The following is a 20,689-nucleotide window of genomic DNA, read 5'->3' on the forward strand; positions in this document are numbered from 1 at the left end:
CTGCTGGCACTGTTGGTTGTCTATGCAAAAGCTATTCTGAACTACCAGACACTCACTCTCCAGAGTGCCAGTGTGACGTGGCGTCAGCCATGGAGACACAAGAAAGTTTGCTGAGGATGAGGGTTGGGGTATGGAAGACTTTCTGTCCTGAAAAAAGATCCAAGTAAGGTTCTGACCTGCACCTGGTTTTGATACTTTGAGCTTTAGTAGCCATTTTGATGCAAGGGTAAGGGCAAAAAGCCAACAACTAAGGATTTCAGAGTGAACAGAGAGGAAACACCTGGCTACCTAAAGACTCAACTGAGCAGCTGAACCATCACCAGCCTCTACCTACCTCTAGATTTCTTAAAGGAAAAGCAAATGCCTATGGATTTAAGGTTCTGTTGGTTGGGATTTCTATGACTGGCATCCCAGAGCACTCCCATCTGACACACCACATAGCGGGGGTCCCAGTGGGCCTAAAGCAGGAGCTAGAACCTGGGTGTCTGATGAACCAGGGTCACAAGTAGCCTTCAGGCATCTGTTTGCACTTAGAGGAGGAGGATGACAGATGCCTAGGGGCAAAGACAGAGATGGGAGGACAGCATGGGGTCATGGCCTTGGTCCATGGAGAGAGGGCCAGCAGGCAGAAGGAATGTTTTAAAAGCCAAGGGGTTTTGTGAGAATGGGGCACAAGCAGAACTGCTTTGGGGCCTCAGTTACAAAGTACAGCACACACTGGGGGGCACACTTGGGCGGCTCCCCATATCTGTGAGAAACTCAGCTTGCTCAGGCCCAGTCAGGATGGTAGGAAATGCAGCACTATTTGGTCACCAGGAGGGTTTGTTTGCAGCTTTACAAGTCCCAGGAGATGGTACCTACACAGAGAATGGCCACAATGAGGCCGAGAGCACTGGACGTCCATTTACATGGGAGCAGAACTGAAAGACTGCAAGTGAGAAAGGGCTGCTCAGCAAACACTGGTAGCAGAATCGCTGAGTCATGTGGCATGTGTAGGTTCAGCTTTTAGTAGATACTGACTGACATGTTGTTTCTCAAGGTGTTGCACCAATTTAAACTGTATGACACTACAAATATAAAAACAAGATTTCAGTTGTACCACACATCCTCACCAACACTTAATATTGTCTATTTAATTTTAGCTATTATGGTGGATGTGTAGCACTGTCACATTATGGTTTAAATTCCCTAAAGACAGGATTTAAGACTTTTACATATGTATATTTGCCATTTGGATGTGTTCTTTTTGAAGTGCCTGTTTATGACTTTTGCCCACTAATCTATTGGGCTGTCTGTCTTTTTCTTTAAAAAAAAAAAAAAATATATATACATATATATATATATATATATATATATATATATATATATTTTTTATTTCAGAGAGGAAGGAAGAGGGAGAGAGAGAGAGAAACATCAATGATGAGAGAGAATCATTGATCGGCTGCCTTCTGCACGCCCCACACTGGGGATTGAGCGTGCAACCTGGGCATGTGCCCTTGACCAGAATCAAACCCGGGACCCTTCAGTCCGCAGGCCAATGCCCTATCCACTGAGCGAAATCAGCCAGGGCTTATTAATTAATACGATTTCTTTATCTACTCTGGATAGAAGATTTTTGTCAGATAAATATATTGCCAATATCTCCCCATTCCATGGGTTGATTTTCAGTCTTTTAATGTTTTCTATTTATGGATAGAAATTCTTAAATTTATCAATTCTTTATTTTATGGTTTTTATTTTTTGTGTTCTGCTTGAGAAACAATTGCTACCTTCAGGTCATAAAATAGATCCCTATTTTCATTTAAAGTTGAATTGCTTTATCTATCATATTTAGATCTATAATTTTCCTGGAACTGATTTTTTTTAATATCATAAATGCTCTAATTTTATTTTTTTTATTCAGTGAGAACTTAGCTATTATCTTTAGCATTTTCATATAAATTTAAAATCAGCCTATCACTTTCCTCAACAGAAAAAAAAGCAAAACACCCTAAATATCCTAAATCCTGAAAATTTAGATCAGTCGGCTTCTTTGTAATATTGAAACTTCCAATCCATGAACACAGTTTATTCCTTCTTTATTTAGACATTTAATTGCTCTCATACTGTTTTCTTGCATGTTTTTGCATTAGCTTGATTCTAGATGTGTTGGAATGCTATTGTAAATTATATTGTTTTTATTTCCTTTGTAATTATTACTAGTATAGAGGAATGCATGGATTGCTGTATACTAACATTGTATTCAGTGTCATTGATGAGTTAATGATTCGAAGAGATTATAAATTATTTTGTCTTTCCTAAGTGCACAATCATATCATCTACAAATACCAATAGTATTATATCTTCCTTTTGAAATATCATTGTTTTTATTTCTCTTTTCTTGCTTGAAATTCTAAAACACTGAAGAAAATTCAGGCATTTTTTCTCATTCACAATCTCAAAGGATGGTTTTCAGTGTCTTATGGTTAAGCATTATATTTGCAGTAGATTTTTTTAATAGATGCCCTTTATCAGGTTAAGAAAATGCCTTCCAATTTTAATTTGATAACTAAGGATTTTATCAGGAATGCATATTGAATTTTATCAAATGCTTTTTCTACATCTCTTTAGATGGTCACACATCTGTATTCTATTTCTATTATCCTACATACTCTATATTATTCTATATTCAATTTTTATTTCTCCTTTATTCTACTAATGTAATAAATTAAAATTGCTGCCTTTCAATTATTAAATCACTCCCACATCTCTGGAATTAACCTAAATTGGATGTGACTTTATATATATATATATCACTTGATTTGACTGGCAAATATATTGATAAAGAATTTATATTTATATTCATGAAAGACATTCACCTGTAATTTTTATCTTCTGATGTCCTTGCATTATTTTAAATGATATCTGCCATTTTATAAAACAAGTTTTAAATGTGTGTGTTTTTATTCTCTGGAAGAATTGTGTGGGGTCAGTGTGATTTATTAAAGTTTGGAAACATTTATTGGTGAAACCATTTGGGCCTGGAGTTGTCTTGAGGGAAAAATTTTTAATAATGGATCCAATTTTAATAGATATTGGACTATTTGGAATTCCTATTTCTCTCTGTATTCATTTTGATAAGAAAGGTTTTTATAAATTATCAAATGTATTGGCATGAAGTTGTTCATAATATCTTTTAAATGTAAAAAGAACCTTTAATAATATCTTTTTTTCATTACTGTTAATTTATATATTTGTAATCTTGCTCTCTCTCTCTCTCACACACACACACACACACACAATACATAGTCTTTTATCTTCCTTTTCTTATTCTTAAAAATGCAACTTTTGGTTTTGTTCATTTTCTCTATTACACATTTGTCATCTATTTCATTAAATCCTTATCTCTATTACATTAGGGTCTAGTGGCGTTTTATTTTCCTAACTTATTTATAGGAACACTTAAGTCATTATTTTTCAGCCTTTTTTTCTTTCCTAGCATATGTATTTAAGGTTATATGCTTCCTGTAAACACACATGTTAAAAGGCCATATTTCACTAACATCTCATTCATTTTTGTTATTTGTTTCTAGCTCAATTCCACTCTTGCCAAAGACTATGATTTCAATCCTTTAAAATTTGCTGCAACTCGCTCTGTGGCCCAGCGCAGGATCAGTCTTGGGAGCGTTTAGTTTGACTGGAAAAGCAGGCATGCTCTGTCCTTGCTGGGTGAGGCTCCTCTCTGTGTTAATAAATCAAATTGTTGGACCTGTTGCTCAGATGATCTGAAGACTTAACTTTTGATTGATTGCTTAGTATGTACTTACCCTGTTAACATCTCCACGATGATTATGGAATTTTAAAGACATTTTATTATCTTCTGACCTCCATCATTTCTTTAGAGAATTCAGGTATGTTAGTCTTAGTTTGCTCCTTTGAAAGTAATATGTCTTTTTTTTTTTTTTTTAATTGGCTACTTTTAAGATTTTCTCTGTCTTTGTTCTCGGCAGTGATGTATCAGACCAAGATATACCTAGATTCTTTTGCCTTGTATTTATCCTATGGGGTTTATTAAACTTCTAGAATCTGTGCCTGGGTATCTTTTCTCAGCTAGGGAAATTCTTGGCTATTATCTCGTCCAATGTTGCTTCTGTTTCATGCTCTTTCTCCTCTCCTTCTGGGATTAATTATAATTTGGGACTTCAATTCCAAGATCATTAGGCCTTTTTCCTATGCCCCATCGTCTACATCTGGAAAAGATCCAGGGTCTCTAGCTGCCCCAAGAGAACAATGCCTGTTGGCGAACTTGTGGCCCATTTACCATGTACAAGCCTTGAAAAGTTTTTCCGTCAAGTTTCTATCTGCCTCACCCAATTCCCATCGTCTATCTGTCTCCTTAAACACATTCTGAGATGTTGCCTTGTGCCAAAGACAGTGACCATTCTGCTCTCTCTTTCCTTGACCTTGCAACCCTAGTTTACAGTTTTTTTCCAAGAGGGCTCCCTGAATAGCCAGGGAGGGTCCCAGGTCAGGGCTCTGCTTATCTCAGCTTTGGGCTGTCCACACAGCATGCTTGGGAAAAGGAATGCATCGCGCAGGGAGGATAAGATAATGCAGCTCTGGAGTGAAATACCTGAACTTTTTTCTCCATGGGAGGATCAGACAGCCAAAATCCTTTCTGGCCTTCAGGAATGTTTCATCTTTGTCTTTCAATGATGCCAAAAAATGATCTGATTTAAAGAAAGAAAGAAAAAAACTTTGTCTTAATCCCCGCCCCACCCCAACAAAAGAAAAAGGAAATCCCATGTACTTTGTATATAGTCCCTTGTGTTTGCCTCATAATCCAATGAGATATTATCTCTGTTTATCTCTGTTTCAAAGTAGGGTGACAGGCTCAATAACTGAGGCAGTAAATGGAACAGGTAGGATCTGAACCCAGGACTGCCTGTCTCTTTTCAAACCTGGCACTTGCAGTGGTATGAAAATCCCACCTCCCGATTGCTTTCCCTCATCTGCCTGTTCTCTATTTTCTTTCAAAAACACATTGTAGATCTAATGAAAATCAGGTGCCACCGGTCCAGGGTCCCATCAGCTCCAAGATCCCTCACGTAGGTCTGACTTGTGCGAGCAGCGCAAGGTGAACAGTAGCTGGGCTCACCCAGCAATCCATCCGGTGTCGAAGCTCCGCCTGGCTTTGTGCCGCTGGGCTGCTGGGCTTCTCCAGTCCTCCCACCCTTTTCCTTCCCAGGGAGTCACTGAGATTTCTGCAGCCATGATCTTCCTGGCCTTTTCTTTTTCTCCTGCAACAATGTACCTTCCGTGAGGGCAGGGGCCAAGACACTTGTTTAGTGAACATGGAGACGCTTAAAAAACAAAAAACAGAAAAGGAAAGTGGAGAAAGGGTCCCAGATGTCCTGAAGAGCGCGAGTTGGTTTTGCGTGTGTGCTCAGCAGCCACTGCAAATGTGTGGCCGTGCGCTTGCGTGTTGTTGTTGGCTTTGAGCATGGACAAAGGGGCTGCGCGGGTTTGACAGGAGAGTGGGGAGAGAAGGGGTCCTGGGTGGGAGGGGCGTGGGCTGTCTCAGTGGCAGTGCGTGGAGCTGTTCCGGAGCCCGCTGGCTGACAGGATTCTGTGCAGGCCGTCACCCGCGTGCTCATCATCCTGCCACTCAGCCTTAAGAGACGCTCTGTGCTTGCTGGTCCGGAAGGCCCGGCTCAGGCGGGCCTCTGCCTCATTGGGCAGGCTGTCACAGCCATCAGCGTCATCATTCCAGAGGCCTGCCACACGGCCCCACACCCACCAACATTCCTGGGAACTTGAGAGGCACCACATTCCTCCCAGCATACCCAGGATGCACGCAGGAGCCCAGCGCCCGTTTGCTCCTTCCTGTCGCTCCCCCAGCTCCCACCAGCTGCCCACCGCACCCACTAGCCTCTGACAGAACAGGGAGCCCAGACACGCAGCAGCCAGGGATTCTGCTTCCACTGCTGCTGCCTCCAAGTCAGGTGTGAGGGTGGGGGCTGTGGGGTGAGGCTGTTAATCAGTTATGAAACCCTGATTGCATCTTAATAACAAATGCAAAGCACCCAAGAGCAGCAATTTGCAGTAATGGGAGAAATCAGCAGGTCCCTGGAGGCTGACAGGAAGTAAACACTCTCCAGGCTCAAATTGGGGGGAGGGAAAATCATTTGTGAGAGAGCCTTGCAATGCTGAGAGCTGCCAGTGCTTCCAGTCCTAAGAGGGGGGAGGGACACTGGAGTAAGAAGAGACCAAGACTGGACCCTTCCCGCCTCCCTGCTGGGGGATTCCCATCTGTCTCTTCTGCCAAATGCAAACAGAAAAGAACATCACTAGCAAAACCTAGCCAACAAGTGTATTCGACTCAGAGCATCCCTGCTTGAGGGAGGGACCAGGAAAAGGCTCATTTTGCCCACCAGCCTGGGCTGGGGCCTCGCCATATCCTTTGGGGGCATTCGTTTTCTTTACAATTTCCTTGGAATGGAAAAAGCACTTATCCCCACTAGAAGGTGAAATGTTTTTCACAGCGCCAATTTTTCTTCCTCTTTGAAAATGTTTCCAGCACTGAACACGCATATTTTTCTTACATGTAATTTGATTTGGATGGTTTCTTGACCTGCGTCCAAATCTAGCTGTGGGTAATTATTACTGTCACGATTGTTATTAATACTGATATTTATCATAATCTCACAGGCCGGGGACAGCCCTTAATCTTGTTGTTTTATTGGGTTGAAAGGAAAATGTGACGCACTGGCTGCCCTCCCAGTTTACCCTCTTGTATTCACTTTTACCCAACTCCTACTATGTGAACAATTAGTCCCGTTACCAGTGATCTCTCCTCAGCTATAAGTCTAAATTGCATTCAGAGGATAGAGCCAAGGCCAGAAGGGAGTGGCAAGAAATCAGTTTTATCTCATAACAAGAAAATATCTAATTGTTAGGACTTCTGACCAGATGTCTCCTGAAGTAGTGAGCTCCCATTCACCAGAAATATTCAAGTAGAGGCCACAAAGAGTAGACTTCAGGTATGCTATTTAGGGAAGTAATGAATTAACCTTTGACCCTCAGGTTTTAGGTCTGTAAGAATCACCCGGGAGGCTGGCTCACTGGTTGCTGGGTCCATCCCCAGAGCTGTAATTCAATAAGTCGGCGGCAGCACCCAAGCACTTGCATTTTTGCAAGTTTCCAGGGGATGCTCTGATGTGCTGGCTCAGCGGCACATTTTGAAATCCACCAAACTAAGGGCAAGGCCAGATTCGATCACTTACAGCTTTCTTCAGAGTCTAAGATTTTATGATACTACAAAGTCAGAATTATTTAAGAAGCGACCAAGAGTGACTGGCTCAGGGTAAAGGGATATATGTGGCAATTCCCTAATGAACTTAATATGAATGTTTAACGGGAGGACAACTTCAGTCTTCACCTTCTAGCACTCTTGTCCCCATTAGATCATGGGTTTTATCCCACAAATGCTCAAATCTTGGCTCAACATACTGCTGGAAACTTTTCACTGCCTCACTTAGTGCAGGTGGAAATCCATCTATAATAAAAAAGATAACCCCCTGGGAAAATTAAATTTAAAAAAAAAAACTGTTTTTTTACTCTCCCAGTAATAACCATACATCTCCTGACTTCAATGGTTTAACAACAAAAATAAAAGAACTAAAAAAAGTCCTTTTCCCTGACATGTGATGAATACAACAGGTAACACAACCTTACCTTGTGATTTCTGTTACTCTGTTTCTTTCAGGAGCATGAAATCCCCTGGAACAATGCTTTGTGTAAGCCATAATTGAGCCCCATGGCACCTGTAAAAGGGAATAAGAAAAGAAGAGTGGTCTCAATAATACTTCACAGAACATGACCTTGTATGCAGGGTTCCTTGCTGCAGAGCATTGTCCACAGCCATTATTATATTTGATTCCCACAAAACCATGCAAGGTAGACAAGTCAGGTATCATCAACTCAATTTTAGTGATAAGGAATTTTACACTTCGAGAGTTTCTGAACTGCCCAAAGGTTACCCAATGCACAACAATATTGTAGAAGAAAAATTCTGCTTTTCTAACTCCTAGAGTGGTCTTTTCAACTACCTCACCAAGATGTTCTTTAAACAAAGCAGTAGGCAAAAAGGTGGGGCAGGGAAGATGACCAGGAAAATGGCAAATTTGCAGCACGTGGATAGGACTCTTAGAGCACCTGGTCAGCCACCAGGTCTCCTTTCTCCTTCTCCCCAATCTGTCTGGCAAGCTTCCTCACCTACCTACCCATCTATCCACCCATTCATCCATCTATCCACCCTCCCATCCATCCATTTGTCCATTCATCCACCCACCATCCATACATTCATCCATCAATCCACCTAACCATGTACCTATCCATCTATCATCTCATTTTAAAGACAAAAAATAAAAACAGGCCCAGAGATGTGAAGTGTCTTGCCCAAGATCACATAGCTAGTTAGCAGCAGAGTCAGGACTAGAAATAATAATAGAATTCATCTTCTGACACAGTACAAACCACATGCTATGCTACTTTTCATGAGAAGGGTAGAATAATATTCAGGTAGGTTTACTGATGGGCTTTCCCCCTGTTTATTCTTACCCCTGTGTCTCTTCCCTTTATCCTGAAAGGAAGAGATACAAAAACAAAGTCACCTTTAGGGTAAGCGGGGAGCCTGGCAAATATTTTTGCAGGAGTTGGGGAACTGTCCATACAACAGTTTGAGCCACTCAAAATCAGCATGTCCATAGCACCAACGTGGTAGTCCAGTCTCATATAATCCGGAAAAAAAAAATACTGCTTCATCCAGTGAAAGTGATCTTCTCACCAGGCTACTATTCTAGAACCCAAGCCCAGCTTTGAATGATCCTATGGGTAAAAGGTCTAGGGCTCCCACATGGAATAGAGAGTCAGAGAGTGCTCAAAGGAGACACAGATGGAGGTGGGTCCCACGTACCTTTCAGGGAGAATTTAGAAAAGTTTGAAGAAGACACTGCAAAGCACAGGGTTCCCTGAGGTGTGTGGCCTGGGGCAGGAGTCCTGTTTATCCAGGTCTAAGGATAGTGCTTCTCCAGACCAAGAGGAGAGAAAGAATCCTCCTGGGAAATGCGAATGGACAAGAGCCCCAGGGAGCCATTTTGTCTTTGCTACGCAGGCAAGGGGTGGCAGGAGAGAATGGATTCTGAGAATTGTTTGATGTTCCATTTGTAGCATGGGATTCTCCAGCTTGGTCTCCTGCATCTCCTGGGGCATCGACGTGGAGAGACCACAAAGAAGGAACAAACTCTTGCTGTTTAGATGAGGCTCTTGGTCCCCTCTCCCTCAGTCCAGCCACTTACAAAAGGATGTGAAAAACATGTAAAAATGCTTCTAAGGATCTCTCCTCAGGGAAATAAGCAACACTAGTTGGTCTCAAAGCTATGGGGTCATTGGCTTTGTTCTAGTCTTGGCAGTGTGGAGCAGGAAGCCAAAGCTGGGGCACACCGGCCCCCCTTCACCTCTGTCCCCGAGCAGGAAGTTTCACAGGAAGCTCTGGATAGGACATGCCATCACCAAGGACTGCAAGGTCAGGGGACTCTCCTGAGGCACCTGCTAAAGTCATTTCATAACCTGGCATGAATGAAGCATGTCATCCTCCACTGTTTCCAGCAGGGAGGACATGCCTATTTTCTCAGGACAAAGCCTGAGTCACCTGAGGACACTTCTTTTAGCGATCCAGCTGGCCTGTATCTTTCTGTCACCCAATTCTCTATGCTCCCTCCAGCGGAGATAGCCATCTTTTTTACTGTAACAAATACACTGTAACTGAACTAGTTAGGAGGATTAAAAAAATCTTTGTAATCTGCTAAATAATGCCTTGATCCCTTGTCCTCGTTCAGAAAGGAAATAGAGCAACTAATATCCCAACAGGGTTTAACCTGGGCTTACCAAAAAGAAACACATTTTTTAAAGAAAATAAAAATGAAATATGAACCAGCCATACATACAAATATTTCATCTACAGGTTAAAAAAAAAATGTGTCTCCAAAATAAAATTGGGGGAAAGAACATTGCAATATAAAAATAATTAGATCAGATCACCTGTTTATTATGTAAATTGTATATGGAGAGGCCCATCAACTCACCCACAATCACTTATTCAGCAATTATTGATATTGTCCCCAATCTCCAGCACCTCCCTAGGAACAGTGGGATGGATATATAAAAAGAATACGCAAACTATCTTCACTCTCACAAAAATGACAATCTAATTTGGGACTCAAGTTTTTACCAAGAGACAAAAATCGGAGAACAACACAAAATAATGGGTGACATGCATTAAGTCCCAGGTCCTTTGTTAAGCATTTTACATAGGTTATCTCATCCGATCCTTAGGGAAAGAGATAAGAGCTGTTATTAGACAAACTTTATAGAAACAGAGATTGAGGAATTTGAACTGGCCCAAGGTCCTGTGGTCAGTAAGGCAGGACTTAAACTTAAGTCTGCTTGACTTCAAAGTACATAGGCACTTCCCATTCCTGTTTGTGTGTCAGTAAGAGGAATAGAATGAATGCTGTGGCCATTCATGGAGACAGAACACTGAGCTCCAGACTGTCAAGAAGTTCACAGGGTAAGAGCTGCACTGCAGGGTATCAGGAATGCCCTACTGGGCCTGACCTGGAACCAAGGTAAAAAAAAGCCTCAGGCAACTGGACTCTGGTTGGGAGAATTGTGAGAGTTCTGAGCAACTTGAGCTTCATTCCCAGGTCTAAGTCCTGAAGAGGTCAGCAACTTTTTCAATGTCACACAGATCCCTTAGCTGTGAAAGGTGATAATTAAACAAGGTGCTGTCCAACTCTTGTATTGGGGACCAACCAAGGTCAGAGGAGGACACTGTAAAGCTCAGGCTACAACTTGGACCATTCTGGAAGCTTATCTCCTTTGTAAGAGCCTGTTTGATTGGTTGTATTTGTGCACCTCAAGTATCATCAGATTGGCACAGATTCTGACTCCCAAAACCACATGAGATGGGTACATTTCACTTGCCCTGTGAATGGATGCTAAGGTTCCATGCTTTTTTTATTTAAGGCTTTAAGCTATCTTAAAGTAACCCAGATCTCAATGATATGTAAAAGTGTTGCTTATCAATTGTGTGAAATGTGAACCTGAGAACCTCTCCCCTCTTAAGGAGGTAAAGTTAGAGGTGAGGATAAAAGATAGAGTTGGGAGTAGAGGTGAAAATAATCTTGTGGAAAGAGGAGAGATGTGAATCCAAGAGGTTATATACGTTTTCTTTATCGTAAACTAATTTACTCATTTAGTGGGAAAAACATCGAAGAAAGTCTTTCTGGGAACTTTTAGATGAATTTTTAAATGAAATTACCGCATCTTTTAGAGAATTATATTTCTACTAAAGGCCCGGTGCATGAAATTCATGCAAGGGGGGGAGTGGGAGGTGGAGTCCCTCAGCTCAGCCTGCACCTTCTCACAATCCAGGACCCCTCAGGGGATGTCCAACTGCCAGTTTAGGCCTGATGCCACAGGGATCCCTGCAGGATTGGGGCCTAAACTGGCAGTCGAACATCCCTCTCACAATCCAGGGACTGCTGGCTCCTAACCGCTTGCATGCCTGACTGCCTGAGCGCCCCTAACCACTCTGCCTGCCTGCCTGCCTGATCACCCCTAACCACTTGCCTGCCTGCCTGATCACCCCTAACTGCTCGCCTGCCTGCTTGATCGCCCCTAACCACCTCTGCCTCAACCCCGCTGCTGCGGCTTCGTCCAGAAGGATGTCCAGAATGACGACTAGAAGGTCATTCGGCTGTCTGGTCTAATTAGCATATTACACTTTTATTATTATATATACTAAACGCAATCCCCATGTTATGCCTAATACTAGAGGCCCGGTGCATGAAATTCTTGCATGGGGGGGGGGGGTCCTTCAGCCCAGCCTGCACTCTCTCACAATCCAGGACTGCTGGCTCCCAACCGCTTGCCTGTCTCTGCCTGATTTCCCCTAGTGCTTCTGCCTGCCAGCCTGATCACCCACTAATCACTCCCATGCCAGCCTGATCGACACCTAACTGCTCCCCAGGCAGCCCGATTGCCCATAACTGTCCTCCCCTGCAGGCCTGGTCGCCCCCAACTGCCCTCCCCTGCTGGCTTGGTCACCCCTAACTGACCTCCCTGCTGGCCTGGTCACCCCAACTGCCCTCCCCTGCTGGCCTTGTCCCCCCCTAACTGCCCTCCCCTGCAGGCCTGGTCCCCCCAATTGTCCTCCCCTGCTGACCTGGTCTCCCCCAACTGCCCTCCTCTGCAGGCCTGGGTCCCCCCCCAACTGCCTTCCTTCCCTTGCTGGCCTGGTCACCCCCAACTGCCCTCCTCTGCTGGCCTGGTCACCCCTAACTGCCCACAACTGCCCTCCCCTGCAGGCCATCTTGTGGTGGCCATCTTGTGTCCACATGGGGGCAACCATCTTGTGTCTTGGAGTAATGGTCTATTTGCATATTACTCTTTTATTAGATAGGATTGTTAGAAGACACTGTGCTAACAATCAGTATGCATTTTCTTATCTGATCTCCTAATAACTATATGAGGGAGGCATTATGACTCTGGTCTACAGGTGAGAAACTAAGGGGACAAGAAGCTTAATGATTTACCCAAAGTCAAATGGTGGAACCAGGGTTCAAACCTGAATCTGCCTGAACCCAAAGCATCAGCTCTGACTAGCTCTGCTATTTGCTTTGATGGCAGTGTAATTATCAAGTCATTTTGCTCCCCTATGCATAATGAGATGTGTCCATAATGAAACAAGACTGGGTTGTCCAAATGATCCCTCTGCATAATAGTATGCACATTTTTATGTACAACCTAGTGTTTGTTCTTAAGAGTTTCTTTTTCAAACCAAAAGACCAGCAACAGCAACAAACATAAAACATGAAGTACTTAAGCAAGAGTTAAAAAGGAGGTGTTTAGAATCAACAGCTATTTTTTAAGTACATTTTATATATAGTGAAATGTGCAGACCATAAGTGTACAATTTTGTGAGTTTGGGCAAAATTATACTAGTACTAGAGGCCCTGTGCACAAAATTCATGCATGGGGGGGTGGGGGGCGGGTGCTGTCCCTCAGCCCAGCCTGAACCCTCTCCAATCTGGGACCCCTCGAGGGATGTCTGACTGCCCATTTAGGCCCGGGCAGTTGTACATCCCTCTCACAATCCAGGACTGCTGGCTCCCAACCACTTGCCTGCCTGCCTGCCTGCCTGATTGCCATTAACCACTTCTGCCTGCCAGCCTGATCACCCTCTAACCACTCCCCTGCCAGCCTGATAGACGCCTAACTGTTCCCCTGCTGGCCTGATTGCCCCTAACTGCCCTCCCCTGATGGCCTGGTCACCCCTAACTGCCCTCCCTTGCCAGCCTGGTTGCCCCCCACTGCCCTCCCCTGCTGGCCTGGTTTCACCCAACTGCCCTCCTCTGCAGCCCTGGTTACCCCCAACTGCCCTCCCTTGCTGGCCATCTTGTGGCAGCCATCTTGTGTCCACATGGGAGTGGCCATCTTGTGTCCACCTGGGGTCAGCCACCTTTGACCACATGGGGGCAGCCATCTTGTGTGTTGGAGTGACAGTCAATTTGCATATTACCTCTTTATTAGATAGGATACCTGTATAACCACTACCCAATCAAGATGCAGAATATTTCCATCACCCTAGAAATTTCTATTTTCTTATCCCACTGGCACCACTGTTCTGATTTTAGAGATTACTTTGCCTATTATAGAATTCTTATAATGAGAATCATACAGTGTGTACCCTTTTCTGTCTTGCTTTTAGGCTCAGCATGTTTTTTAAATTCATCTATATTGTTTTGGGTATCTGTTGTTCATTCATTTTAATGCTGAGTAGTATTTCCTTTTATGAATATACCACACTTTCTTTATACTTTCTCCTATTGATGAACATTTTGGGTTATATCCAATTTTTGGCTATCCTATATAATAATAGAGGGATATGCTAATTATCCCAGATGCCATAATAGTCAGGACTGGTCAGGCACAGCCCGGGAGCGGCCCCTGGTGGAAGCGGCCACCGGCAGGGGTGCGCACAGGCCCGTGGCACTGCCCAGCCAGGAGGCCGCCTGGCTGGGGGTCGCGAGCAGGCACACCATGCCGCCTGGCCTGGGAGCAGCCCCCGAAGGAAGCTGCCACCAGAGGGGGCACACGCAGGCCCACGGCATCCCTTCCCTGTGCTGAGGTGGAACGGCCCCCTGCAGAAGTGGCCACCAGCGGAGGTGCGTGCAGGCCTGCCCAGTGCTAACGTCATGCTGCCTGCCTGCGTGGCGCTGCCTGTGTGCGTCCCCACTCAGTGCTGAGGTGAAGCTGCCTGCCTGTGTCCCTGGCCAGGGACGTTCCACTGCCTGCCTGTGTCCCTGACCTGGGATGTGGCGCTGCCTGCCTGTGTCCCTGACAAATAGCAATATTAAAATATTTCCTCTAATTAATTCCCTTTTAATGTGCACGAATTTTGTGCACCAGGCCACTAGTCTATATATATAAAAGCCTAATATGCAAAGTGTCCCCTCGGGAGTTCGACCGAGCAGGAGTTCCATCACTCACTATGACGTGTGCTGGCCACCAGGAGGTGGCGCGGAATGAAGGAAGGCCCCAGCTAGCAGCTGGCAGCTAGGGAAGGGAGGCCTCGGCCAGCAGCTGGCAGCTGCTAGAGACCCTACCCATGCATGAATTTCATACAGTGGGCCTCTAGTTATGACTAAAGCTGACATATCACTCCTGTACAAGTCTTTTTATGAATATACTAGAGGCCCAGTGCATGAAATTCATGCACTCAGGGGGGTGGGCGGCGTCCCTCAGCCTGACCTGCACCCTCTCGCCGTCCGGGAGCCCTCAGGGGATGTTCAACTGATGGCTTAGGCCCACTCCCCCTAAGCCGGCAGTTGGGCATCCTTAGTGCTGCTGCAGAGGCAGGAGAGGCTCCTGCCACCACCGCTGCGCTCACCAGCTGTGAGCCCGGCTTCTGGCTGAGTGGTGCTCCCGCTGTGGGAGTGCACTTACCACCAGGGGGCAGCTCCTGCATTGAGCATCTGCTCCCTGGTGATCAGTGCATATAATAGTGACCTGTTGTTCCGCCGTTCGGCCTATTTGCATATTAGCCTTTTATTGTATAGGATGCTTTCATTTTTCTCAAGTTAATATCTAGCAGTGAAAGGCTAACTTATTGAGAAGGTATTGTTTAAGTTAAATGACACTGCCAAAGAGTTTTCCCAAGTGATTTTACAGCAAGAATTTCAGTCGCTTGACATCCTTATCTACATCTGATGTCAGATTTTAATTTTAGTCATTGTAGTAAAATGGTGTCTCATGTGGTTTTACTTTGTATTTCTTTAATGACTAATAATGAACTTCTTTTTCATGTACTTGTTTGCCATCTCTATATCTTTTTTGATGAAATATTTGTTCAAACCTTTTGTGCATTTGTTGTTGGATTGTTTGTTTTTTATTATTGAATTTTGACCATTCTTTATATATTCTGGATAAAATTCTTTCCTCAGATGTGTTTTTTTTCAATATAGCTTGTCTTTTCATTCTCTCAGCAGTATTTTTCTAAAAGCAGAAGTTTTAATGTTGATGAAGTTCAGTTTGTCATTTTTTTCCTTTATGAGTTGGGCTTTGGTTGTTGTAGCTAAAAAACATCTTTTTCTAAACCAAAGTTGCAAAGATTTCATCCTGTTTTGTCCTAAAAGTGTAATAGTTTTAGAGATTTCATTTAGGTGTATGATTCATTTTGAGTTGAATTTTGTTATGGTATGAGGTATAGCTCAAAGTTTTTTATTTTGCATATAATATCCAATTGTTCCCTTTATTGAAATAACATTAGTTCTCTACAGAATTTGCTTGGCACTTTAAAAAAAATGGACTGACCATATATGTTGTGGGTCTATTTCTGGACTCCATTCAATTCCACTAATCTATTTTATGTATCATAATATCAGTATCTTAATAATATAGCTTTACAATAAATCTAAATCTTGAAGTCAGATGGTATAAGTCTTCTAACTTTGTTCTCTTTTTTAAAGTTGTTTTGGTTATTCTAGGCCATAGCATTTACATGTGAATTTTAGAACCAGTTTGTCAATTTCTACCAAAAAAAAGTTATCTGGGACTTTAATTGGGAATGCATCTATTTGTAGAGAATTGACATCTTACAACACTGAGTGTTGAGTCAAGAAATAAAGTTCCTGAAACTGTTTATCTCTCCATTAATTTAAAACTTCTTAAATATTTCTTAATATTATTTTGTAATTTTTTAAAATTTATTCCTAAGTATTTAATGTTGGTGCAATTGTAAATGAATTTTTAATTATATTTTTTTAAATTGTTCACTACTTAGTATATCAAAATAAAATTGATTTTTATATATTGATCTATATCCTGAAAATTTGATAAACATTTGTTATTTCTAACTGTTATTTTGTAGATTTCTTAAAATTGTTTATGTATACAATCATGTCATTTGTATTTCATTACCTTTTTCTGCTTTTTCAATCTTTATACCTTTGTTTCTTTTTCTTGCCTTATTACATTGGCCAGGACCTCAAGTACAATGTTAAATAAAAGTGAGGAAAGCAGATGTTCTTGTCCTGTTCCTTATGTTAGACAGAATGTGTTCAATAGTTCTTTATTAAGTGCAATGTTAGCTGTAGGTATTTTATTTTTGTCTTTGCCTGTTTTCAGATTTAAGAAATTCTCATCTTATTTTACTAAGAATTTTTTTTAATCTATAAATGATTGTTTAATTTTGGCAAATGCTTTTTCTTCATTTCATTAGCTTTTTAAGATTGTGTTTAAGCCTACCAACTATTTAACATGCTGTAATATGTGTGGCCTTCTAGGCAATTTTTGTCCCAGCACAACATGAAGCTGGATTAATATGATATGACTAAAATCTAGTATTTCCTGACAGCTGAACTTTTGTGTGGTAGCTTTTGTTTTCATTCAAATACTGTTCAGTATGGGAATGTTCTTGATTTTGAACCAAATCATTCTAGAATTATACATTTAACTAGAACTAGAAATAGTTATTGCAGAGTTTCTTTCACCTACCACATTTCTTGAGATACACATAGCCAAAGCCTCAGAATTTGGCTTGGTTATATGAATCAATTTTAAAAGAAATGCAGAAGTATTACAGGCCCTCCCACTATATCAAAAGCAACGCAGGCAAGAACGATTGAAAGGAAAGGGCACCAGCTACCATGTTATCTTGGATCAACCGGAACAAACCACATGCATTAGAAAGGAAGTTAATCCTTGCCAAACTAGATTTGGCTAGGAAAAATAACTACCTCATTCCCCAGGATTGCCAGAAACTTCCTATACTATTATACTATTTCCTTAACAATTGTACTCAATTTCAATAAGAGTTATCCACCATATCATTACTCGTGACGATTTAAATAAGTGAATTTCAACTTTTTTAATCTCATGGCACATATAAACTAATAACTAAAATTCTATGGCACACCAAAAAATACTTTTTTTGATCTGACAAAAAAAATAGGTCTAATTTTGATTGATTTACCAAAAAGAATAATAATAGTAATTATCTACCCTTTTTTGCACCGAAGTGATTTTTTTAAAAATCAGGTGCCCATACTTGTATATGAAGATTTCTGGTACCAAGAATTAATCAATCAGACACAACCTTATTATGCAACATAACCAATTAGATGCAACTCTATTATTTGACCTTTATATTTATGGCTCAAGACAGGACATTCACACCAGACGGCTATTGTGTTAGCTGTTGTCATTTTTGTATTTAACAATCTAAGGGAAAATAGGTCAGTGCCCCATCTAAACAATCAGGTATTGCATGTTTTAAAAATTCTTGAGGCACACCAGGTTGAAAACCACTGATTTAAATTATTGAAGTCAAGTCTAGTTCAGATTTAGAGTTAGGTTTTTTTCTCTCTATGGCTTCATACTTTATATGCATTTTTATCCCCTTGTTTTCTTTACTTACAAACTTAATCTGTCAATTAAACATACCTATCTACAAAGTAACTTTTGTTGATGACTACACAGAACATAGACTCAAATTAGGCTTGCTTTTCATGATCAACTTGGGAACATTCTTACTATACTGATACTTTCAAATCTCACAGTATTCGGAAATGAGCATTCCTTTGAAATTATCTTCAGGGTAAGTCACCCATGAAAACCAGACTTAGTACTTTAGGGTTGAATTTTGTGTCCAGTGAGAAAACCCTGCCAAACTAACGGGAGCTGAGGTCAAACATGTCTAGGAAGTGTGGTGTATTATTGCATCCTCCTGGCAAGTCCCAAGACACACTTGCATATCAAAAGCTCCCAGATCTACCCTAACCCAGCCTTGCCCTCAACGTTTTTTTAACCTTGGGAACTATTGTTTTAACGGATTTAAAGTTAAATAACTATATGGCTAGTGGTTACCCGACTGGACATCTACTGATGTGGATGCTCGACCCTTGAGGACAAAAGAAATAATCTTCATCATGTAGCTTTGGGATGGCTGCACATTTTCAGTCCTGTAAAATCTGATAACCCTATTAACATCTTCCTTAATTTCAGACTAACTTGTGCATGCTATAGTTTTCTACAGTGTCCATGTGTTTGTATACACATGGACTATTTCTCCTCACTATTTGACTTTTAAAATACTTAGGAAGTTGTGTGTATCGTAAATCTAAAAGGGCTTTGTAGTCAGAGAGACCTGAATCAGAATCCTCATTCTGTCACTTTTCATCTCTAATGACACTCTGCAGGGTCAACCCCCTTTACCCACTTTCTATCTTCAAGGTTGCAGCAGGAACTGCCCATTCCTATAAAGTAGCCTTTCTCTCTGCTACAGTTGATTTCTTTAGAGGGGACAGATATCCCAAACGGGGCTAACTTGTCCCTTCCCTAGGAATTTTGGAAGGGAGTGAGATCAGATGCTCCATGTGGCTGAATCTGTACCATTAACATTGAGCAGCACTGGTGTCCTAGTTTTCAGCATGTGAATCACATAATTCAAGGGATCCAGGATGCAAGAGAGAGAAGAATTAGATAGACAGGCAGAATGGGGCACAAATAAGAGATGGAACAAGGACAGTGAAGATGACTTCATCTCTCTCTGGCTGACATTACAGTGTTCACCAATATCTGGTTCTCTTCTCCTTTCCTGGCATATGGAAAGATTGCATTCCCCAGCTCCCAGCATTTAAGCAGGGCCATCGAGCCAGAAGTAGCATGTGTCACCTCCAGGCCTAAGGCAGTCGAAGTCCCTGTGAGATTCTGCTGGGACACATTTAGAAGCTTAGTGTGGAGGTGACAGGTGGGACAGGAGCAAAGCAGCCCGAGTCTCTGAGTTACCCTGTGGAGAACAACTGCCCTGGAGAGCCCCCAGACCAGCAGCCTGGGGGAAGTTCATTGTCATAAGCCACTGAGGTTTTGAGATTGTTATGATAGCATCACTTGGCTTAGTCTGACTAATATTCTCTCTGAGCCATAGTCTCCTCAACTATCAAATGGGGATAAGACTATTCTATTAAAGCTGTTGTCATGAATGCATGGAGACATGTCTATAAGATGCCTCCATAGTACTGTCCCAGAGAAGGCTCCTAAAGAAGCATAATTTCTTTACTCTTAAGCAGCTAAGGTCTCTAGGTCTATGTTCTTGTACAGTCTAGACCTGCAGGCACTGTATTCAGGGGGATGCAATCAGTGCAAATCCCATGTCTTCTGAATACATTGGATCAACCAGCGTATTTGAAACCAGTCTTGCAGAGGCTGAATTGTCCATATTGGGGGATGAGTGTGGGTGCAGGCCCGAGACAGCTTGTAAACCATGGGCAGCTGCAGACCGCATGCCATGCTCACACCCAATCGGGGCAGTGGCCAGGCCTTCGTGAGATGCTCTCTCCTTTCTTCTTGCTGCTGCAGATAGGCAGAGGCTCACGGAGCCAGCCTTCCAAAGAAGGAATTGGCTCTGCCAGCTGGGGCTCTGCTGACAGCACCAGGCAGGCACTGGGCATTGCTCCCCCCTCAGCACACATACATACCAGGGGGACCTGTGTCTGCATTCCCGCCTAACTTCACATCTGTGCGAAATTGTAAACATTCACGTGCGTGCGTGTGTGTGTGTGTGTGTGTGTGTGTGTCTAAGAAAATTCACTTTGGGGATGTAGCAAACGGAGCCCATTGACATCCTTTTCTAAAGTTCTGCCGGGTACTTCCTGCCTTTGGTGTTCACTGTTGCAAAGATCTACTGTCATGGTGACAGCCTCGCTCCCCCAGGCGCCGCATGTCTGACCGGTGAGACGGACACATTTACGAGGTGCAAGTTGGAAAATGAGATCAGCTTGAGTTAAAACCTGTGGAGACCACCTCGTTATTCTCTAGTCATCAGTAGTGGATGAGTTCAGAGAACAGTTCCCGGTGGTTAAGAGGCTGATCTTTCTTTCTGAAGTGGCCGTAGGCTGGTGGTTTAGTCAAGAGCTATAGCACCTGTGTACATTAGGTGGCACACCTTCTTATACAGGCGATGACTGCTTTCAGCCTTCACTCAGGGAGAAAGCGAGGGCTCATGAGGACTGGCCAACCTTCAGAGAGATCACTGGTAACGGGACTAATTATTCACATAGTAGGAGTTGGGTAAAAGTGAATACAA

This window comes from Eptesicus fuscus, chromosome 9, assembly GCF_027574615.1.
Source record: "Eptesicus fuscus isolate TK198812 chromosome 9, DD_ASM_mEF_20220401, whole genome shotgun sequence".
NCBI classification, from domain to species: Eukaryota; Metazoa; Chordata; class Mammalia; order Chiroptera; family Vespertilionidae; genus Eptesicus; species Eptesicus fuscus.